Source organism: Bos mutus, unplaced genomic scaffold (genome assembly GCF_027580195.1).
Source record: "Bos mutus isolate GX-2022 unplaced genomic scaffold, NWIPB_WYAK_1.1 CTG215, whole genome shotgun sequence".
Lineage (NCBI taxonomy): Eukaryota > Metazoa > Chordata > Mammalia > Artiodactyla > Bovidae > Bos > Bos mutus.
Window position 1 is genome coordinate 57,567 of NW_027219607.1, and position 24,913 is coordinate 82,479.

The 24,913-nt window shown below is 42.6% G+C and overlaps 1 long non-coding RNA gene across 1 annotated transcript in view; it reads right to left on the reverse strand.

Moving 5' to 3' along the window:
- Nucleotides 1-21,127, reverse strand: part of LOC138986844 (uncharacterized) — a 38,481-nt gene extending 17,354 nt beyond the window's left edge. The window contains exon 1 of the long non-coding RNA XR_011463465.1: nucleotides 20,695-21,127. This is a non-coding gene — a long non-coding RNA (uncharacterized lncRNA). The remainder of the gene's footprint in view (nucleotides 1-20,694) is intronic.
- Between the last annotated feature and the right edge of the window lie 3,786 nt (nucleotides 21,128-24,913).

The window sequence follows — 24,913 nt, forward strand, 5'->3', positions numbered from 1 at the left end:
TGCTCTAGAGCCTGTGAGCTGCAACTGTTGAGCCTGAGCACTGCAATTAGAGAGTAGTCCCCACTCACCTCAACTAGAGAAAGCCTGAGCACAGCAGCAGAAATTTAAAAAAAGAAAAAGAACTTTGGGATGTGAATCTTTAGGGAAAGTTGAGTCCTACGGAATTTGATTTCTTTGGGATTGTTGGGGGGGCTAGCACCAGGCACCTCTGAGATGCTAATGGTCTCATCAGGGGAGAAGAGAAATGGTCTTGTTCAGTTTGAATTGAACCCCACTGCTTGGGCATGGTCCCCATCCTGGATGGTTTATTTGCCCTCGAGGACCAAAGCCAGATTCTTTGCAATAGAGTTCTGGCAGAAAGTAAACAATGCCCCCGCCCCCAGTAGTTGGTCAGGTTGATAAAGACGCATAATAAAAGATGAAATTTGTGCTTAATATATGCCAGGCTCTGTTTTTACTTATACATTTTATTTATACGGTAAACTCTCTTAATTCTCCCAATATCTCTGTAAGGTGGGTGTTAGAATTTATCCTCACATTACACATGAAAAGGCACAGAGGCGTTAGGGAGCTGGTCCAGAATGGAGGAGCCAGTTTAAGAACCAGGCAGTCTGACTCCAGAGTTCATCCTCTCTCCTCTACTCCACGGATGCCAGTAAGACGAGTGGCTGCACCAAATCATCCTTCGGATACCAGACACAGCTCATAACACAGACCACAGAGATTTTGATTTCTTGTGGCCAAAGGACATTATAAAACTTAGACTGACCCTCCCAGTGGGCTAGTACTGGTTTCTAAGTATGAAGATACCATTTTTCAAAGTTCATTTCATAAACTCACTATTGAAACAGGCATAACAATATTAGTTAACAGCAGTGTCTAAAACAACTTTAGCTCTTTCTTTTCTTTCTTCTAAGAAAGAGCTTAAGGCAATTCCCTGGTAATCCAGTGGTTAGGACTCCTCCCTCTCACTGCTGAGGGTTTGGGTTCGATCCCTGGTCAGGCAACTGAAATCCCACAATTCATGCAGCGTGGCAAAAAAAAAAAAGCAAGGGCCTAAAAATCATGTTGAGCCTCTGGGTCAGAAACTAACTTACTATCTACAATCAAGATAGCACAAAAAGAGAGAATTACCACAAAGAAGTTTTGGTATAGATCTATATAAAAGGGTAGAACGTAAAGAAATCCTGTGGAAGATTTTTAGATCAGAGACTCCACCAGTGCAGGACTGCTATCTTTCACTGGGACAGGCAAAGGCTAGAAATGGACAGCCCTAAAGGCTAAGAGGGCCTCCCTGGTGGCTCAGATGGTAAAGAATCTGCATGTAGTGCAGGAGATTCAGGTTCAATTCCTGGGTGGAGAAGATCCCCTGGAGGAGGGCATGGCAACCCGCTCCAGTATTCTTGCCTGGAGAGTCCCATGGACAGAGGAGCCTGGTGGGCTACAATCTATGTGGTCTCAAAGAGTTGGACCTGACTGAGCAGCTAACACAAAGGCTAAGAACTCATGATGGGTAAAGTTGAGAAGAGTGTCAGCCCATGATCAATTTGTAAAATAACCAATGTATTAGCACATTTTGATCACAGATCTGCTCCTCAAGTTACAGATATATGTTTACTTTAGACATGACTTGTGAATCCTCAGGATGACAGTAAGTTTAAATGACCAATAACCATTTTATTCTTTTTATTTCTTTCTTTGTTTAAATTATGAAAGTATGATAACACATTTACAGGAGACTTGGAAAACAGAACAAAGTTACATATAATTCTGCTATATATTACAATTATTTTTAAGTAAATAAATCAAGATTTTTAGTTGGAGTTTCAATAGAAAACTCTCAAAAATTAATAGAATGAATATACAGAAAAGTAGAAGGATATAGTAGGCTTGAAAAGCACCATGAGCCAATTCAACGTAATTAAAATTTATATAATTTTCACACAACAGTAGGATACAAATTCTATTCAAGTTCCCATAGAGTGTAAATTAAGAGACATTGGACCATATCCAGGGACATAAAATAAGATGCAAAGATTTCATGGTTTAAAGGTACTGAAATCATACAGAGTCTATTCTCTTATTACTGTAGATCTATAGTATGCTAGATTTATGTTAGAATTATTATTAATTATGTTTGAATTATGTTAAATCAATATCAAAAGATATTTGAAAATAATCCACAAGTTTGACCAAGGTCCACGTTATGTTATAACACAATTTGATAGATTGGTCTAGCAGTCTTTTCATTTTGAGGAGATGGGTTTAAGGATGATACAAACACACACACACACCATACAATTGTCTTCTTGGCCTAGGAAAGCAGACCCATTAAGAAAATGCAAATTCTGCTGCCTGAGCCAATCCTGCTTCACCATGGAGAGACCAAGGGCTTGAAGTTTTTGTTTCTGTTTTTTAACAAAATTTATAATAGATTTGAAAAATTTATAGCAACTTTATTGAGATGTAGTTCACATACTGTACAATTACAAAGTGAACTATTCTAGGGTTTTTAGCATATTCAGAGAATTGTACAACTATCACCACAAATCGATTTTAAAACATTTTCTGTCACTCCATAAAGAAACCCCACAGTGGGACTTCCCTCATGGTCCACTGGATAAGAATCTACCTGCCAATGCAGAGGACACAGGTTTGATCCCTGGTCTGGGAAGATTCCACATTCCACGGAGCAAGTCAGCCTATGTGCCACAACTACTGAGTCCAAACTTCTGGAACCCAGGCTCCACCAGAGAAACCACCACAATGAGAAGTCCACACCCTCAATTAGAGAGCAGCCTATGCTCACTGCAACTAGAGAAAGCCCACGTGTAGCGATGAAGACTCAGCACAGCCGAAAATAAAATAAAATAAGTAATTTTAAAAAATTAAAAAAAAAAGAAACCCCACACCCATTAGAAGTCACCTCCATCTCACCTCAACCTGCTCCACCCTCGGCCACCACTGATCTACTGTCTGTCTCACAAATCTGCCTATTCTAGACATTTCATATGAATGGAATCACACAACATGTGACCTTTGGGGTCTGGCTTCTTTCATTTAGCATGATGTTTTCAAGGTTCATCTATGTTATAACATGTATCAGTACTTCATTTCTTCTTATAGGCAAAGAATATTTCATTGCGTGGATAAATTTTGTTTATCCATTCCTTAGTTGATGGATATTTGGATTGATTCTACTTTTTTGGATATTATGAGCAATACTGCTATGAACCTATGAACATCTGTGTACAGGTTTTTGTATAGATGTATGATCTCATTTCTCTTGGGTATATCCCTAGGAATGGAACTTCCAGGTCAAATGGTAACTCTACATCTAACCTTTTAAGGAACTGCTGCTGCTGCTGCTAAGTTGCTTCATTCGTGTCTGACTCTGTGCGACCCCATAGACGGCAGCCCACCAGGCTCCCCCGTCCCTGGGATTCTCCAGGCAAGAACACTGGAGTGGGTTGCCATTTCCTTCTCCAGTGCATGAAAGTGAAAAGTGAAAGTGAAGTCGCTCAGTCGTGTCTGACTGTTTTCCCAAAGGTCTAGAAAGGAAAAGTTTTACAGTGCTCTTGGTTTTGCCATCTCTTTTGATTTCTTAGGATCATACCCTACATCAGATCAGATCAGATCAGTCACTCAGTTGTGTCCAACTCTTTGCAACCCCATGAATCGCAGCACACCAGGCCTCCCTGTCCATCACCAACTCCCGGAGTTCACCCAGACTCACGTCCATAGAGTTGGTGATGCCATCCAGCCATCTCATCCTCTGTCGTCCCCTTCTCCTCCTGCCTCCAATCCCTCCCAGCATCAGAGTCTTTTCCAATGAGTCAACTCTTTGCATGAGGTGGCCAAAGTACTGGAGTTTCAGCTTTAGCATCATTCCTTCCAAAGAAATCCCAGGGCTGATCTCCTTCAGAATGGACTGGTTGGATCTCCTTGCAGTCCAAGGGACTCTCAAGAGTCTTCTCCAACACCACAGTTCAAAAGCATCAATTCTTTGGCGCTCAGCCTTCTTCACAGTCCAACTCTCACATCTATACATGACCACAGGAAAAACCATAGCCTTGACTAGATGGACCTTTGTTGGCAAAGTAATGTCTCTGCTTTTGAACATGCTATCTAGGTTGGTCATAACTTTCCTTCCAAGGAGTAAGAGTCTTTTAATTTCATGGCTGCATTGTCTAATTTTTTGCTTTGGGAGGGTTTCAAAGCAAGACTGATCAGGTGATCAGATTTACATGATGAAATATCAGTGGGCACTTCCCACTTTTGTTGGTAATGATTTATTGTTCCAAGAGTATTTCATTCGAAGACACACATGGATATTTGAAGTTCCAGTCCTAATCAACCGACTAGTTGTTTGTAAACTGTCAAACTTCGCTGAATTGTTTTCTGAAAATCGTTACTTTAGCTGTTGAATTATTAAGGTTTATTGATTTGACTCTGCAGTAATTGCCAAACTAAGACAGATGCCTTTAAGGCACATATGTGTAAATAAAATGCCACAATATCATTTGTATCCAGGAGATTTTCAAAAGCCTCTTGAGAATGAAAAACACTCTGTCCAAAGAGCCTTCTGATGATGTTATTAAGGAAAGAACTGACTAGAAATGATATGACAAAGCAGTCAATAAGTCACTTCCATTAGGGAACCAAGAACCTAATTCATCTGGAAGAGAAATCAGCAGTCATATAGTCCAATGATGGGCAACCCAGAGTCCAAGACCTAATTGTAGAGCAAAAGGTAAAAAAGCTGCCTTTGGGTTGCTGGCTTCTTAATAAAAAGAGAAAAAGTTCAGAATATTTTTCTTTTTCCTGAATTGGCCCTTATTTTTTTTAAGGTGTTCACTATTAATTCTATTCAAAAAATATTTTTTTCATTTCATAGATACAGAAATGAAGGTCTAGAGAGGTAAAACAGCTCTTTTAAGTGAGTAACCTAACCTAAGCATGAGTAACCTCTCCTCAGGTCTCATGCTTCTTAGCAGAGAACAATCTCTTTGCCTGACTCCAGCATTTACCTGAGCAGTGAGGTCAACAAGCAGCAGTTACCACAGAAGTGAAAGACATAAGTGACTAGTAGAGCCAGTATATTTGAACCAGGACCAGCGTCTGTTAAGCAAATTAAGCCACAGCTATTGAATAACTGTGTTCAAGGTAGCCTGTTCCTAATTAAGTTATGTGCTCCTGTCTTCCTTTGCTTTCATAAATCTTTCCAGGGCAGGAGTGTAACTACAACAAGAAACGACTTGATGTTTTTATGGGGATTTTTTAGCATGAGGGTAGTTTTCCAGTCAGCAGCTTTTCAGTGCTTTCTTTTCTGCCGTCTTCTGGCTTCTTCTGATTCACATTCCATGGTTATTGCCTTCCGCTCAGCTCAACTGCACTTCAACGTTTGATGGCTAACTGGATTTCTCTCATTCTGTGCCATTACAGAATTGGGGATTCCAATTGTTTGGGGTTTTTAAAATTTTTATTTTGTTTATTTGGCTGCTCCGGGTCTTAGTTGCGGCATGAGGGCTCTTCATCATAGTTGCAGCCTGTGGAATTTAGTTTCCTGACGAGGGATTGAACCCAAACCCTTGTATTAGGAGCATGGAGTCTTAGCCACTGGACCACCAGAGACATCCAGGGAATTCCAGTCTTTAAGAGCTGCAATTCTTCTCTCCAGACCAAAAAGAATGAAAATCTGATTCCTTCTTTTCCATGATGAAACTTTTTGGACTCTGGCTGTGGCATGCCACCTTGAAAAGAATGCCATCTTTTCACCTCTGTCTTTCCCTCCAGTCTCCTTCTTCAACCCCAGCCCACTGGCAACCCTGCCACTGATTCCTACTTGATCTCCCTAGTAATGAATTCAAGGAAGCCTTTGGGCAAGTACAAATAGGCTTAACTAATAGCCCAAGTGGCGTGAATTATGTTACCAACCAGGGTTCTTGACCTTCCCCAATCAATACAGATTGACTAGAGGCTGGACAAGAAATGTAGGGAAGGCTACAGTGGGGCCCCTGCTGCAGCACTGGGATGGCAAAAACAAGCAACAGTTTCCCTTCCTTGTTTCCCAAGGAGGGGCGAGCTTGTTCCTTACATAAAGTGAGGGTAGGGGTGCATCCAGGGGTTGGGCTGGCAGGGTGGCTTAGGTGGTTTGCCCACCCCTTTGGTGATATTGAGTGCAGGGGACATGTGCAGTACTCTGCTTTTGATCCTGACAACCTGTTTTTGCTTCCAGCTTCTCAGAATTGGCAGTTGGGGTTTTTGGTCTTTTTGTAGCTTTTATTTATTTGTTTTTGGCTGCTTTGGGTCTTCGTGCCGTGAGTGGGCTTCTCTCTAGATGTGGTCTGCAGTGGCAGACTTAGTTGCCCTGTGGCATGTGGAATCTCAGTTCCCCGACTAGGGATTGAACCTGCGTCCCCTGCATTGGAAGGTGTATTCTTAACCATTGGATAACCAGGGAAGTTCCTTTCTGTGTCTTTTTATCTTGTTGTTCAGAATTTGCCCCAACTACACAGTCATGCAGCTATTTTTGTTCCCTTAAAGTTTCCTTGTATTTTATCACTCAGAGAGACGTTTGTCCAGGTGCAAGCACTGTAGCACTGCAACAAAGGGCCCCAGGTCTCAGCCTGTCTCCATGTCTTTATTTGTTTATATAATTTTGTTTATTTATGGCTGTGCTGGGTCTTCGTTGCTGCTTTGGCTATGAGTGAGCAGGGGCCACTCTCTACTTGCGGTGCACGGGCTTCTCACTGTGGTGGCTTCTCTTGTTGCAGAGCACGGGTTCTGGGGTTCACAGGCTTCAGTAGCTGCAATGCGTGGGCTCAGCAGCGGTGCTTCACAGGCTCCAGAGCACAGTCACAGTAGTTGTGGCACATGGGCTCGCTTGCTCCTCCACATGTGGGATCTTCCCAGACCAGGGATCGAACCTGTTTCTCTGGCATTGGCAGGCAGATTCTTCACCACTGAGCCACCAGGGAAACCCTGTCTCAATGTCATTAGACTACCAATGCCCTCCTTACCAGTCCATCTTGCCCTCCATACAATGACTGCAGTGAAATGACAGAGGCATCATGTCTCCCTCCAGACCACAGAGAAACCACCATGGACACCATGTCAGAGACTCCAAAGGGCTCCTTTGCTCTGGAAGAGCCTCAGGGGGGGCCCTCATTGTTGACAGGCATCAGAGCTGATTCAGGAAAAGCTGATGCAGCAGCTCCAGGCTTTGATTTGCTCTCCAAGTTTTGTCAGTAGGCTCGCTACTCACAGCGGCCGCCAAACTGTTATCTCCAGAACTCTGCCCTTTCTCATTTCCTACCTACAAAGCTCCACACAGCTGCATGATATGCTTCTAAGAAATTCCAAAGGGCAGGTGACCCCAAACATAATAACTGTCAGACCAGTGAGTTAATTTCTCAAGTTGAGGGTTGGCTGAACTCAACTCATTTCTAAGAAAAATAAAAGGGGACTTCCTGGTGGTCCAGTGGTTGAAGTTATGAGCTTCCTCTACAGGAAGCACGGACCCCCTGGTGGTCCACAGCCACAAAAAAGAAAAAACCTGAGGAGGATTCTGCCACTTAGGGCTCTCTCACCTGAAAGGGCTCAAAGTTTCCAAGCTCCAAGTTGTTACAGGTTTTCTTTGGGGAATTCCAATAATAATCAATCCTTGAGGAAGATTAACTGGGGGAAGAGATTTGAGGATGAATAAGAAAGTGTTGGAGTAGAGCTTAATGAAACGTCAGGAATGAAAACAAGTTTTATTTTGGGCTGAGCCAGCTGGGAAGCCAAGGGCAGAGCAGATGAAGTTGGAATGTTCCATTCTTTACAGAGATGGGGATACATACTGTTGCTCAAATACGATCATGTCCACACACAATATCTAATCAACCAACACTTCTTCTCCACTGGGTGCCATTTTGCTTCCCAGGTAACATTTGATGGTGCCTGGGGACATTTCTGGTAATCAAAACTGGAGGAGATGGAGAGAAACTGGAGGGGTTGCTACTAGTTTCTAGTGGGTAGAAGTCACATAAACTGTAAACACAACCCCCTCTCCCCCCAACAAATAATTAACTTGCCTCAAATGTTAATAGCACACCAGGATTGAGAAACCTTTGACAAACCAGAAAAGGGGTGGCTCAATCAGTTTATTCGAGAGAACTTTCCTCCAGCAGATGTTTTTCAACTCAATGTCAGGGCACCGCTGTGCCAAGGCATCATTGTGGTGTACCAGGCAGCCCCTCTTTCAGTTCTCTCTGAGGTGAGAGATTTATCATTCTAAATTCTAAGACCTTTCCCTCCAATAAGGTCAACCTGTGAAAGTAACAGGAGTTGTGGCATCCGGGTTCCTGCAAGTAAAACCACTCTCGACTCCAGGACTTTTCTAGAGACCCTGAAGCTGAATGTTTTTCTAGGGATCCACAGATGTGGACATGATTAAACACAGGATAAAATGTGTAGACAGGTTGAGGGTAACAGGGTCGGGGTCTGGCAGAGGCGGGGTCTGACAAGGAGCCACCAATTGTAAGAGTATGGGAGAAAAACTGCCCCCCTCCACCCAAAGGTTCTAGATGTACTTAACATGTTGTTAAATCACCAGGGAGAGGAATGAGTAAAACAAAACACATTCTTCGATGAACAAACAAAGAATGTAGTTAAGACACACGGCATAACACTGGTGCTTAACTCCCCTGAACTAGGACTTGACTTCTTTGGAGAAAACGGAAGAAATGAGATTCGTCTTTGATGTCTCATCACTACAAAATTCAGTGTCCCATACTATTGGTGCAGGCTCCTGTTGTAATTCCTGTGAACTGTTGGTGAAAAAAAAGAATCCAAATTTGATTGTGTCTTACTGCCCAAGTTAAGACTGAGAAAGGAAAAAATTCTCATTCCAGGCCAAATAGCCTTCAGATGATAAGGTAAGAATTCACTAGAAAAAAAATGACTTTTAAAATGATGTGTAAACTTTAATAATAGTTCATTCCAGCGGATGTGTTTCCTTGTTTACTAGTTGTTAAAAATTAATTCATACTCAAGATAATATTATTTTTAAAAATACTTGATATACCCCTGAACTTGCCACAAATATCTATCCATCTCCTTCATATTTTTTTCCCTTTCCTGTTTTCTCACAGCTCCATGCTGTTAGTTTCTTGCTATGACTCTCCAGTTTCCCATTCTGAACTCTTGCATTCCTAGTTTTTTTTTTTTTTTTAAAGTGTGCGTCTACTGTAGGCCTGACTTTGTGAAAGTAATTGAAGAAGTAATGTTATTTTGGTAAATATTTATTTGGCATCTCTGAAATATTCTGGCCTCTGAAATCTAATTTCCTTCTCCCTCCCCATTAAAAAAAATATATCCCCACCACTTGGCTGGTTATTGGTGAACTCTTAGCACGATCTGAGGATTCATGTGCCAGGGGTCTGATTCCAAACAAGTTTTTTTTTTTTTTGGCCATGCCATGCAGCATGAGGCATCTTAGGCCGAAACCCAAGCCCCCTGCAGTGGAAGCACAGAGTGCTAACTACAGGACCATCAGGGAAGTTCCTCCAAACAGGTTTTAAAACCCAGCATGTCTTTTGAGCAAACTCCGGGAGATAGTGAAGGACAGGGAAGCCTGGCATGCTGCACTCCACAGGGTCACAAAGAGTCAGACAATGACTTAGCGACTACACAACAAATGTCTTTTCTGCAACTGTTAGTGTCTCTAGATTCTAGAGCAAAGACTTCTGATGCCAGAGTTCATATTTTCCCAGGCTTTGGCACCTAACTGTGAAGATGTTTGGCTGCAAAACCAAGCCCACTGGTTGATTTATAATTATCCACTTTCTGTGCTCAAATAGCTCTTGAAAGGGTCAGGCCCCAGAAGATATTACCATTACAACTTTACAGCAGATACAACTTGCCAGTAATTCACAAGCATCTTGACAGCAGTCATACCACCCTCAACTCTGAACAACATTTTCCTTTCCTCAAGATCCGCCTCCCAACTTTTTTGCCCAACACACATTTTACACAGTTGCAAATTTTCCATTTGGTGTTCTTTGTCACTTAAAATAATCTACGCATTCCCTAGAGCCAGCAGAGGCTACATTCCCATCCTTGAAAATCGTTGCCTGGTATTTCCTCATGTCACTATACCATAATTTGCCGAGCCATTCCCTTATTTGGCGTTTGGCTTATTTCCAATTCTTCACTCTTATAAATAGCAGCACATGAACATCTTTGCATGAATCACATTTTTTTTCCCTTTTGGGTTATTTCCTTGGGGTATATTCCCCAAACTGGTAATACCGGGTTAAAGGTTTGAAAAGTTTCATGGCTGTTGTTACTCACTGCCAGAATATTCTCTAGGCAGACTGTGGTATATTTAGGTTTTTCAGATGTTTAATGTTTCCCATGAAATACAATAAGGTTACCTTTTATCTTCTCTTGTTCTTCCATAATCTCAGTAGGAGAGGGAGTTACAAAATTTCAAAACAAAACAAAAGTAAGGATGGAAGAACTCTGTATAGCCAGAGATGAGCTCTTTTAAGCTAACTTGATACAATGCTACCCCACAAGTGCTGGCGTGAAACAGCTGTATTCCAGGCAGAATAGAAAATGACATTAAGGTTCTGGGAAGGCATGTCAGCTGAGGATATCTGAGGCTGAGATAGTTTCAGCGAGAAATTAAGGCTGGCAAGTGGCAAGATCAGGAAGACTTGGTAAGGAGGGTGGGGAGAAAGGTAGAAAGTAAAAAGAAAGAATGGTGCTCTCTTGTCATTGCTGCTTTTGTGGTGATGGCACCAGCAGAGAGAGAAATAAGCTGATTTTGTGCCTTTGAGATTCAGATTAATCACCATCTGCAGGTGACTTCTAAGGATTGTGAATGCTTGAGGACCGTGGTCGCCTTGGTTTAAGAATCAAAACCAAAATAAAACAAAACAAAAATAACCTACTGAGTCATCCTTATCATCTGGTTCCTCAAGCAAATAATAGTGATGATGGTGGTGGTAGTGATGGTAATAATGATATGATAAATGTGGTGGTGGTGATGATAATGGTGGTGACGGTGAGGCGCCTATCACTTTTCTGAAGACTTTACACATTTAACTTGTTTCATCCTCCCAATACCCTTTGTGATCCCCACTTTACAGAGGAGGAGGCAGAATCAGAAAGCTAGGAAACTTCCTCAAGGTCACCAAGTGAGTAAGCCAGATTCAAACCCAAGCAATTGACCACCATACCTGGGCTCTGACCACTGTACCATACTGCCCTAGGTACTACAATAGAAAAATAGCTCGTGTATGGCTATGCAGTAGGATACATGCAATAGAATATCCAACTTTAGAGTCTTCAGAAAACTTCGGAATGTTAAAATTATTTCTGGTTCCTGTCTACTCATCTAAATTGAAACAATGTGCTATTCAAACATGTCTTGTTTAAATTTAAACTATCAGTGGGTCTGTGTGTATATATAGCAATATCATTTAAGTGCCTAAGAAAAATGAAAGAAAATACACCAAAACATCAACATTGACTGTCTTTAGATGGTGGAATTATGGGTATTTTTTCTTCTTTCAATGTTTCTATTTTTTTCTCAATTGTTCTATAATAAACATGTGTTACCATTTTCCCCCACTCTTTATTTTGAAAAAAATTTTAAATAAAAAGTAAAGTGCAATGAATTTCAATATACACTTCATCTAAATCATCAACTTTTCACATTTTGTCTTATTTGCCTATCACTCTCTCTCACTAGATAGTTATAGGTATAGATAGACACATTTCTTGTTTTTTTAATCATTTATTTAAGGGTAATTTGCAGACCTCAGAATTCCTTTGCTTTTAAGTACTTTACATAGCGCATAAGAACGAGGATGGAGAAGGCAATGGCACCCCACTCCAGTACTCTTGCCTGGAAAATCCCATGGACAGAGGAGCCTGGTAGGCTGCAGTCCATGGGGTCGCTAAGAGTCGGACAGGACTAAGCGACTTCACTTTCACTTTTCACTTTCCTGCATTGGAGTAGGAAATGGCAACCCACTCCAGTATTCTTGCCTGGAGAATCCCAGGGACGGGGGAGCCTGGTGGGCTACCGTCTATGGGGTCCCACAGAGTCGGACACGACTGAAGTGACTTAGCAACAGCAGCAGCAAGAACAAGGACATTCTCTTACACAACCATAGTCATATGCATTCCTTTTTCATCTGAAGAACTTCAGTTTAACAAAAACAAATAATTATAAATAAACTAAGGCAAACTAAACATTTTCTGTGTCAGTACCTTGCACTCCCTGTTATAAGACCTTTCCTTACTCTCAGAAGCTCACCTGCCCTGCCTTATCCTTATCCTTATCCTCATGCCCAACCATGCCCCATCCCTGCCTGGGAAACTTCCAGAACACTTTTGACTTCCGGACATCTGTGAGTCCAAGTTTCCTTTCAGTGTTCTGAGTAACAATGGTATCAATCTTGGTATCAATCTATGCACTTCCTTCTCTGAAAGTCAAAAGTTTGATTATTCAATTAACATAATACTTAGATTACTATTAAAGTTAATATTTTTATTTTGTTACTATAATAGAAATGTTAAAACTCTAAAGATTTTCAATTATTTTTTCCATAAAATGTCTTATGGTTGCCAGTCAGGTAAGAAGTGTCCATCCTTTTTTTAAATTGATATTATGTTTATGTATTTATTTATCTATTGGCCACATTGGATGGCATGTGGGATCTTAATTCCCAGGCCAGGGATAACTTGCATTGGCAGAGTGATAATATTTTTTCAACTAGAACAATTTATTCATTTAACAAGTATTTATTGAACATCCACCATATCCCAGGCATTAATGGACCTAAACTATTAATACCTAGCACTTTGGAGCATTTATTATGGCCCTGAAACTTCAATTAATACCTGAATTAATTCTCACAACAATTACCATTCCCATTTTCCAGACAGGTAAACTGGAAAATTAAGTAATTTGCTCAAGGTCCTATAGCTCACTAGAATTCAGACCTAAACATTCACCTTCTGTCTAGAAGAGGCACCAGGCAATACTGCTGGGGGTGCCTTAAAGGGGTCCTTGCCTTAGATAGGGTCGGTTGGGGTCAAGAGAGGGACCCAAAGCCAATTCCATTTTCCCAGCTTCTGGGCTCTAGCAGAGAAAATAGATAAAAGCAAGAAAAGTATGCCTCTGGGAGTGGGTAATTATTTCTGTAAAAACTGACAATTGTCTTGGCCTTAAATTAGCTTCTAGGATAGTCTTGGTGATTCTGCTCCTTCTGGCCGCTCCTCCTCTGTCTCCTGGGGTGGTTTGCTCATCCTCCTTCAGCCCAGTGTCCAACGTTTCAAGTACTCAAAACTGTCTCAGGCCTCTTTTGGCCTCCTGTCTGGTCCGAGGTTTAAATTACCACCTGTGCCATCTTCTGTTTACCCCTCCAGATGCCATCTCTGCCCTTTCTCCTCCCACTGTGGGCTCTGGAGGGGACCCTGGATGGACTACCTCAGGCTCCCTTTCCCTGTGCTTCTGTTTGGGTTGTTTTGTTTTGATTTTTAATTTCTTTTCGGCTGCACTGGGTCTTCATTGCTGCTCGCGGGCTTTCTCTAGTTGCAGAGAGCAGGGACTACCCTTTGTCACGGCGAAGGGGCTTCTCACTGTGGCGGCTCCCCTTGCTTCAGTAGTTGTGGTGCCTGGGCTCAGCTGCTCTGCAGCATGTGGAATCCTCCTGGACCAGAGATCAAACCCATGTCCCCTGCATTGGCAGATTCCTGTCCACTGGACCATCAGGGAGTCCCCATTCGGATGTTTCAGGTGGGAGGTGTAAACAAGAGACCAGAGGGCAGGAGATGAGCCAGGAGATCTATTTCTGAAGGCAGTGTCCCTATGCCAAAGTCCAGAGCTACTGTTAGGCTCCTCCCCTCTGCACACAGTTCTCTCTGACTTTCAGTAACATTTCAGGGCTGGAAGGGTTAATGGCTCCCTATTTGCAAGCCCCAGAACACTACTCTCTTTTGTAATAGATTTCCTTCAACCTGACTCACAATTTTATAAACAGCACCTTTATTAAACCCTCCTCAAAGTGAACAATTGGAGCATACATCTGCTTCCTGCCGGACCTCTGCTTATCTCCCAGTGACTGTCAAATTAATTATCTCCTTCCAGAATAATCTCCACTGCTTTCTATTCAACTACTCACTTAAATTTCTCACAGTGCCTCACACTCAAAACACCCAAGTCTGGTATCGTGTGATAAAAAATATACGTGGTCTTTGTCCCTGGTTTTGGCAGAGTTCCTAAAACCCTTGGAATTTCCAAGTGATAAGAGCAATAAAATTGTCTTGATATTCATAACAAATCCCTTTCAACCACACCCTAGTTTATGTTAATGAGGTGACTGTTGGTAAGGATGGGGTCTGCCTGCTAGGGGAACCAACCACTTGATTAGAAGGTTGGAACTTTCAGTCCCGCCCTCCTGACCTCCCAGGAAGTAAAAGGGACCGGAGGTTGGATCAACTGCCAACAGGCAATGATGTAATCATTCATGCCTATGTAATGAAGCCTCCCTAAAAACCCCAAAGGATGGTCTTTGGAGAACTTCTGGGTTGGTGAACGCAAAGAGATCTGGGAAGAGTCGGGTGTGTGGAAAGAGCATGAAAGTTCCATGACTTTTCCCCATCCCTTGCCCTTGGCATCTCTTCTGCCTGTTTCTGAGTATATATCCTATTATAATAAACCGGTAATTTAGTAAGTAAAGTGTTTCTCTGAGTTCTCTGAGCCACTTTAGCAAATTAATAGAACCTAAGGAAGGGGTTGGTGGAACCTCTGATCTGTACCCAGTGGGTCAGAAGCACAGGTGAAAACTTGGGCTTAAGACTGCCCTCTGGGGACTTCCCTGGTCATTCAGTGGTTAAGAATCCACCTTCCAATGCAAGGCACATGGGTTTGATCCCTGATGGAGGAGCCTGGTAGGCTGCAGTCCATGGGGTCGCGAAGGGTCGGACACCACTGTTGGACACAACTGAGCTACTTCGCTTTCACTTTTCACTTTCATGCATTGGAGAAGGAAATGGCAACCCACTCCAGTGTTCTTGCCTGGAGAATCCCAGGGACGGGGGAGCCTGGTGGGCTGCCGTCTATGGGGTCACAGAGTCGGACACGACTGAAGTGACTTAGCAGCAGCAGCAGCTGCAAATAAGACCTGGAGCAGCCAAAATGAATAAATAAATATTAAAAATATATATACATACTGGCCTCTGGGGAAGCCACGAAGCTCAGCCTCCCTCCCCACTCCCCAAGAGAAAACTGGCCTCTGAATGGAGGGTTAAGGGGAGGACAATGTCGTAGAACTGAGCCCTTAAACCTCAAACTCCAGGTAGATGGTGTCAGAATTGAGTTGAGTTGTAGGACACCCAGGCTGTGTCCCAATAATTGCTTGTTGGATGTTTGGGGAAACACCCATATACACACATTGAAACTGGGTCCAGAACCCACCTTCCTCAGGGTCTGTGCACTGCAGCCTGGTTCTTCCTGGCTTTTGCATAGCATTCTTCTCAAAACACTCTTCCTCCACTTCACACAGAAAATGCCTCCCCTTCAATATCACTTTCTCAAGGAAAGCACCCCTCACCCCAAGCCTAGATCAAGAGCCCCTGTTAATCCCATGCCTAGCCCCCTTTTACCCTTCCTCTCTAGCTAGTGTCAGTGTGTGGCTTATTGAGCCACATCTGTCTTCTCCACTAGACTCTAACCCCCGTGAGGGCAGTTTGCACCTGCTCGGAACACCACAGTAAGTGACTTCAGGAGAAGGCCTCTGACAGTCTGTTGACTGATACATGAAAAATAGACAGCTATTTGCTGAGAAAATAGTTGGAAAAAAAACAGCTAACAAATTATAGATTTATGTAGCTTCAAGTGCCACAAATGACTCAACAAAGAAGACATTCTTAGGCTCCCAACTGAAAATTAGAAAGAGGCTGAAAACCCAAAGGATGGGTTAGACGATGGAGAAACTTTGGCCTCTGGGTTCCCAGGAGGGGTTTTCTTCCCAGTAAGTGGAGAACAAACTCTTGAAGCAGCTGATGACAAGGAAGGCATGATTAAGAGACTTGCTGCTATTTTTCAAGATAGACTGATTCCCAAAGATCCCAGGGCGAGACAGTGTGTGAACTGAATCCTATTTAACCCTGGGGCTTTCAGGTAGGACTTGATCTTTTTGTTGAAGGTCACAGACTTCTTGGTGGTGACCTCTTGCCTCAGCCTCTGTGACATTCCAGTTCCCTGTCCCCTTTAGGATGCTTTGAACATCATAAAAGCAGAAAAAACGTCCACAAACACCCAGTGATAACAGAACTCATTATTAGATAGTTGCACTTCAGTGGTTACATGTCTTAATACTATGGATGTCGATGTTCACCTTCCTCGTGGCTGTATATATTTTTATTACTTCCTTGTGTTCCCTTTCCAGGATTATCTGACACTCTCCTAGGTTCACAGCAGTTTTCCCCCCTATATCTTCGCAAGGTTACAGTAATTTTCAGAACCAAGAGAAAAAATACTTCTATCTCTGACCAGCCAATATTAGGTTTCTGCATTGTAAATCACTTGATTCTGGACCAGGATATTATCAGGATATATATATCCATGGGTGTTCTATCCAACCCAAGCTCCTCTTTTCTATTTAAACTTGACTTGCTACATCAATAGATTGTACAAATTCATCCCTTGGAGTCTGGTGTCTCTCACCATAATAGTGCATCCTACGTCTGAGCCCAATCCTACTGTCTCATCATATGAATGTATGAGTAGTATTGACCGGGTCTGTTTCAAGTATTAAAAATGTATGTGTGCTTTATCACATCTCATTATGACTAACAATGAGCTTTGGAGGTTCCCCCTGCAGAATATTTGGGTAATTCTTCATCTTAGAAAACTTTGGGGTTGATCTACTCTGAGATCTCCACATATATAATTTCTATTTATTGTGTGTGACCACTGATCTTGATCCATCTTTCCTGTTCTTGGTACAATTTCTACCTTTTTCCAGAACTATCCATCTCCCATTAATTTCTTGTGGTCACACTTTGCTAACTACACAGTAAAAAAATGTATAAGCCTACTAATTTAATTTTAAAAATCTGTATTTGTTGACACTCCTCTATTAATTAAAGCTAACATATTCTGGTATATTTATCCTTTTAAGAAATTATATGCCAACTTCTTTGTCTTGAGATTTTCACACATTCAACTCATTTCAGTCAATCATAATTGTGTTTTTCTTTTTTGATGTCAAAACTGTTGCATTTTAGTCAATGGCTTCCTTATCCTTCTACCATTACCTGTCTGAAACCTTTGTTTTCTATCCCTATCCTAAATTTTCCTTACTCCAAGATGCAGATGCATCCTTCAAGAAGTCTCAGGTCATTTCAGTGAGAGTCAGGGGTTGGCAGAAGTGCACCTCTTAATGGACTGCAGTCAGAAAAACATATTTCTTGTTAAAGGTCATGAGTTCACAATGATTTTTCCAATTAAAATTACATTTTTTCTAATGCAAAATCTTTTATTTTACCTATAATATTTCTGCTTAAAGTTTGATTCTTTCACCCACAATATGATCGTACTTCCTTCTCTTTTTTTGTTCCTCATATTCCTTGGCAACTATGAATCATGCCATCTCTTTGTTGACAATCATGTCCATTGGGTTGGTCTCTTTGTTCTTGTTGACCAACCTGTCCTTTTTCCACAAACAGCAGGAAATACACACCCACACACATGCACCCAGACTCACTGGCCAGGGCCAGCATTCTTCTTGGAAGCAGCCTCCTGAAGCCAGCCAGCCATTTAAGACAATGACTCCTTCTGGAGTAAAATCATAAGAGAGTTTCAGAGAATGTTTAGTTAATATTCTTTTTTGCTGAGTCGACATTTGAGAAGCTGCCATTTGTTCTCAAAGGGTATTTTAATTCAACCTTAAAAAATCATAGTTTTGGCTCTTCCTGATTATAAAAGTATCACACATAGGGATTACAAAGAAGACACTTCCCTAAGAAGTGTTGACAACTATGGAAATTATAAAGATGACAATAAGAGTCACTCCAACCTCATTACCCAGAAATAACTCCTGCTAACATTTTGAAATAAGAAGTATGGAATGAAACTGAAAGAGCTGCTGAACTTTGGACAAATATTTCATCAGATTCATTAGAGATTTCTCTAAAACTTCTTTTTTTAATGTGAGAAATATTAAGAGCCAGTTGGGTTGTTATGCTTTTTTTATTATTATTATTATCTTCAACTTACAGAGTTGTAATGAAAAGTCATCATTCTGATTTAAAAGTTTGTACTCCAGTATTCTTGCCTAGGAAATCCCACGGACAGAGGAGCCTGGTGGGCTACAGTCCACAGGATCACAGGAGTTGGGACACGACTTAGCGACTAAACAACAAAACGGATCAATAGACCTTAAAGGAAAATTCAAAATAGAAAAAGTTTGTCCTTTCATGAGAAAACATCTCCTGAGTTAAAAATGCCCTTCCAATAAAAACAGCAGAACAAAAACTGTGGGGGTCCAAAGGTCTCAGAATTTCCCTAATTTTTTTCTTTTTTGTTTAGTATACTTTAGGTATCTTTAAATTAACTAATATCTCTTAATGAGTAACATTTGTTTTCAGGTAGTTAAACTTAGTCAACTGTCCCATAAAAATCAGAAGACCTCTCTGATGTCTAGCTGGATAATTACAAACCTATTTTTTAATTAAAAAAATAAAAAGTTTAAGGGACTTCCCTGGCATTCCAATGATTAAGATTGTGAGCTTTCACCGCAGGGGACACAGGTTCAACCCCTGGTCAGGGAAACAAGATTCCACATGCCTTGAGGTGTGGCCAAACAAATACATGAATAAAACTTTAAGATCTAAGCTTACTTAGGTTCATTTTCCAAGAGAAAAGATTGGGGGAAGCTGAACTCTAGGCACGATGTCCAGGACTGCGGTCAGCAGGGAAGCATGGGAACAGACACACTGTGCTTGCTTCCGTGTGCGCTGTGTCACTTCAGTCCTGTCCGACTCTTTGTGACCCTATGAACCGTAGCCCACCAGGTTTCTCTGTCCATGGGATTCTCCAGGCAAGAGCAGTGGAGTGGGTTGCCATGCCCTTCTCCAGGGGATCTCCCCGACCCAGGGATCGAACCTGCATCTCTTAGGTGTCCTGCAACAGCAGGCTCTAAATAGCAGGTGGGTGCTTTACACTAGCGCCAGAGCTCCCCAAGTGCCCCTGCTGTCTTGACGCCTCCTTGGGGAACCCCCTAACTCAGCCACAGCACTGAAGCTCACAGCAAGGGCCCCCAGGATTCTGCTCCTGCCCCTCTTGGCTCGACACCATCCTTCAAGGCCAGGAGTGGCCCTTTATCCCTGTCTCTCCCTCACTCCCACAGTCAGTGGGTCGGGAAATCCCAAGGGCTCTCTAACTTTCGAAGTGTATCCAGAACCCACATCTTTCCATCTGCAGGAGGAATGGGAAGAAGCAAGGGGGTCTGTCAGGGGGCTGATGTTGTCATCCAGGTCGAGAAGATAGCATCAGCCCCCTGACAGACCCTCTTGCTTCTTCCCATTCCTCCTGCAGTCTTTTTTCATCAGAACAGCCATAGCGATTTTGGCGGGAGCGGGAGCTGCACAGGGTCTTCACTGTGGCCTACAGGGGCGTCTCTGTAGTTTTCGGTGCTCTGACTTTTGTCTAGTTGAGGTGCACAGGCTTAGTTGCCTTGCAGCATGTAGGATCTTACTAACAGTTCCCTGACCAGGGATGGAACCTGAGTCCCCTGCATTGGAAGGTGGATTCTTAACCACTGGACCACCAGGGCAGCCCCGATAGTGATTATTTTAAGTTGAAAGTCAGACTCTGGGCCTTTGTGCTTAAGATGCTTCAGTGGGTGGGATGTCATTCAGAGTAAGAACTGCACTCCTTCTGGGTTGGTGGCAGTCGGGGCGGGGGAGTGGGGGGGTTGGGGAGGCGTTGGGGGACAAAGGACCCTCATCTTGTCCCTCTGCTTCCCCTACAGCCCCCACTCCTGCCTCCGTGGCTCCTTGAGGTCCCTGGAGCAGATCAGGCGCACTTCAGCCTGAGGGCTTGGCAACAGCTCCTCCCCTGCCCCCATGCCCTACCCTCAGATACCTGCCTGCCTGATGCTCTCATCTCTGTTGAATCTTTGCTTGAATCTCATTTTCTCAACAAAGCCTTCCATGACTACCCGATTTAAAATTTCCATTCCATGTTTTTCTCTCCCCATTCTCACCCTCTGCATTCCCAATCCTCCTCTTTCCTGCTCCCTTTCTTCCATTTTCTCTTACTGATTAGATTCATTGTTTCTGATGTGTCTGCATTACTAAAAGATAATCTCTACTAGGGCAGGAACTGTTTTGTTCACTGGTATATCCCAAGCACCTAAAATAATGCCTGGCACACAAAGGCACTCAATAAATACTTGTTGAAAATGCTTAGGACTCACGCCATAGCAACTGGTAAATAATTTGAATATATCACCTAAAAAGATCCCGTGAAACTAGCCTATAAAAAGCAGTCAAAGGAAAAAGAAACAGCAAAGTGCATCAGGGGAAACACTTGTGGTTAGCAACTATTATAAATCCAAAATGATGGTTCACAAAATTAGAGCATCCGTCAGTCCCCCTATCCCCACTCCCACCCCAAATTACCTGGCTGAAGGAGGCATGGCCTTCGTGGTCTAGAAAATACTGCTCCTTCTGCTACTTCGGTTCTCGGGATCATTTATAAACTATATCCTGCTTTATTTTCAGTCCATGACTTTCTTGAACAGTGTGTCTCTGTGACATTTTTTTTTTTTTAATGTTTCGAATCAGCTCTTGGAAGATTTCATGGTTCATTGTCACGTAAAGCAGCTTTTCTTTCCTTGCAGTTCTCAGTTTCAATTTCTTACATCCTACGTTTTTCTCTTTCTTGGATTCTTCTCTTGTTTGGCTGGAGTTGATCCAATACACCAAAGCAAATATTGTTTGTTTGTTCCAGAAAGGGAACACAAGCGGTAACTTTTCTGAGTTCTTGTCTGTCGAACAGTATCCCCGTTTTGTTCAGGTCTAGAATCTTGACAAGTTTATATTCCAGGTGGTTACTGACGCCATCAGAGGCCAGTCTGCAGCCACAACTTTCTGCACACGTTACCCAAGCTCCCTCTGTATTCTCAGAGGCTCCTTTCTCACAGTGGCTGCGAAATCACATCGAAATTGTTGAAGCCAGCTCTCCAAGATGGATATATTCTACACTTGTCAGAAGTAGTGAGCAAGTGTGTCCATTACGTTATATTATATTATGAGTTCATTAGCCTATCTTGCCATAAAAGCCTGCTGTAAAGGATTTTATAAAAATTGGTCTTACAAAACAAATTAGCTTAGAGCAAAGGTAACTGAAATAGCCAGAAATGCAAAATGTTGCTGTTGTTTTTTGTCAATAATCAGGATGTTAAGGGGACTTCCTTGGTAGTCCAGTGGCTAAGACTCTGCACTCCCAATGCAGAGGGCCCGAGGTGGACCCTTGTCTGATCCCTGGTTGGGGAACTAGATCCCACATGCCACAACTAAGACCCAGTGCAACTAAATAAATATAAATAAATTTTTTTTAAAAAGACATGAAAAGGGCTTTAGGGAGTCAAGAAGCTGAAAAAAAATGAGTTAAAGATACAGAATTTCAGGAAGACTGAGAAAATTTGAGAGATAACCTGGAGGTAACATTCAAGCCTCAGCTTTTAAAAAGATGAAAAAAAGAAAAAATATTCCTTGTTGTCTTGCGGTAGCCCTTAATAGCATCAATATAGAGGAATTCAGAAGTGGGAGGGGGGACCTGGGAAATGGGAATAACAAATGCTGTTTTCTTTTTTTGTGTGTTTGTTACATAAATTAAGTCATTTATTATTGGCTAGCCATGTTTCAGATGGCGAAACTTCTACTGGCATTGGTATATGCCTCCAGTCGTCTCGTGGCAGACGTGACTGTGACTGCATATGTGGGCTTAGAGGCACCAACAGCTACCATTTTCATACAGGAACCACAGTGCCACATCGCCACAACTCAGCTCTTCATTTAGTTTCCTCTCCAGAAAGAGTGAGTGTGCTTGGTGTGCTGGCTGATGGTGATTTTCTTCACCATTCTTCCCAGAGAGGCATCAAAACGAGTCCCATATTTACCGATGACTCTGAACTTCTTAGTGTCTTTAGCCTCGTCATTGCCAACTAAGGCTGAGCCCAGAGAGCCAGATGCTGAATTAAGTTAGGATTCAGCACTATTCAGAATCTCTGGTCTTGGCAGAATCAAGGGCCTAAAATATCAAGCATCAACTTGACCAGGGCAGTGCTGTGCTTAGTCGTTCAGTTGTGTCTGACTTTTTGCAACCCCATGGACTGCAGCCCACCAGGCTCCTCTGTCCATGGGGATTTTCCAGGCAAGAATACTGGAGTGGGTTGCCATGCCCTCCTCCATGGGATCTTCCCAACCCAGGGATCGAACCCAGTTCTCCCGTATTGCAGGCAGATTCTTTACCAGGTGAGCCACCAGGGAAGCCCAGAGAAGGGTTAAAACTCCCCAAAACACAAATGACAAATCCTTTCCAGAAGGCCACACCTTGTCTCTTGATTCCCTGTTGGCCTCTTGAGAACTGACTGCCCCATGTCCACACACAAGATCGTCAGAAGCCACAAGGGGCCAAGACGTGGAGCAGTCTGGCTAAATCAGCCGGGGCCTCCTTTACCTTTTTCCTGGCAGAGGCCTGGGCAACCCTAGGCTCACAGCACCCTCTGCTGTCAAATTCCAGAAACGGTGCCTTGGTGTTGAGACCAAGACTGCTAGAGGATTCTGGTCTGGGGCGAAGAAGCAAATGACAAGAGCAGAAATTCAAAATTAGCTTTCATGCAAAACTTCAGCATGAGTTAATCTTGGTGGTAACAGGCAGCAAAGACACAGCCAAAGAAAATGGGACAGCGGAACTTTTCCAGCAAGACGGCTTTTCAGTCTTTTCCAAAGCTGAATGGAAATCCTGGACTCACCCACACCAGGAGCCAAAAGAGGCCAAGTACACTTTTTTGAGCACCATTTGTAAAACACATAGAATGTTGTCTTCAGAGAAATGGAGCCCAGAGTAACAGAAAGGAGGAGACAGACAAGCTTAGTATTAAATGGAGGGAATTAGGGGCTTCTCTCTTGGACTCTGTAAGAATAAACTCCTGGCTTTCAGCATGATAATGTACGTACCTGCCCTAACAGAGGTAAAATTAAAGGCTACGTGGCAACATTGTAATGGAAGGTTTTCACCTCTATTTATAGCTTGTTTATTTCATCCTTTTTCCTTGCCAAAAGCACCAGACAGCCTTAAGATCCTTAAATGCCCCTGTCCTGAAATCACTTATTTAACCATAAGAGAGATGCTAGTTTATAAAAGATATTGGATATATATGTATACGTGCTAAGTCGCTTCAGTTGTGTCTGACTCTTTGTGACCTTATGGACCATAGCCCTCCAGGCTCCTCTGTCCCTGGGATTTCCCAAGTAAGAAATACTGGACTGGGTTTCTGTCGCCTCCTCCAGGGGATCTTCCCTACCCAGGGATTGAACCTGTGTCTCTTACATCTCCTACACTGGCAGGCAGTTTCTTTACCACGAGCCACCTACGAAACCCTATATATAAAAATATATATATAATTTATGTGCTCTTTTTAAAATATATTACTAGTACTTATAGGCATGCGTGCTAAGTCCCTTTAGTCATGTCTGACTCTGTGTAACTCCATGGACAGAGGAGCCTAGTCAGCTACAGGCTCCTCTGTCCATAGGATTCTCCAAGCAAGAATACTGGAGTGGGTTGCCATGTTTCCTCCAGGGGATCTTCCCAACCCAGGGATTGAACCTGAGTCTCTTATATCTCCTGCATTGGCAGGTGGGTTCTTTACCACTAGTACTTATATAGCTACTTACTAATATACTAGGTATGCTGCTGAGAGGCCATACCACATGGTGGGTCGGTAGATGGATTCAAGAGCCAGATTGCTGGTTCAGCTTTGTGCCATGCCAGTTACTAGCTGTGTGACCTCAGGCAAGCTCTTTATCTCTCTGTGCCTCTGTATCCTCATCTCTAGTAACAAACTGTAGAAATGATCCCTGAAAGTATAGTCTTTGTATCCTCATCTCTAAAGAAGATGACAATGCGATCATCTCATGGAGTTGATTTGAGAATTAAACAAGTAATATTTATAAAGTGCTTAGAACCATGTCTGGCAGAACCATATACATTTAATACCAACTGGTAATTAAGCAATACTAAACAATAATAAAATAAAAATTAGGCAATGGCACTGAAGTCTGCCTTTCACTATTTTTAAAATATTTATGTATTTTTAAAAATTTTGTTGCGTGGGATCTTCGATCTTCACTGAGGTAGGCAGGATCTTTAGTTGCAGCGTATGGGATCTAGTCCCCTGACCGGGAATTGAACCCCAGACCGCTCCCTTGAGAGCACAGAGTCTTAGTTACTGAACCACCAGGAAGTCCCCAGCCTTTCACTATTTGGAATTGCAATTAGCAGGGGGTTTTTATCAAGTGTAAATTCCTTGTATTCATGAGATCTTTTTCAGACTATGTTTTTATCACTGTCTTTTTGCTGGGGTGTAACAAAGCATTTACCTTCTGTTAGTGGGGAGGGAGGGGAGCCTCTGGGGACCAGAAGAGGCCTAGAAGTGGTGAGAGACTCATTTGGATGAAGAGCAACACAAGCTTCATGTCTTATTCTTTGCCTCCTTCTTGTAACAGCCACAAAAAAGGTACCAAAGTATGTGTGACTCTGATGAATCCATCAGCCTCTTTAAGACCCTGGTCTTCTTCTGGGGCTGAGGACAGTTTGAAGTCCAGAATTTCA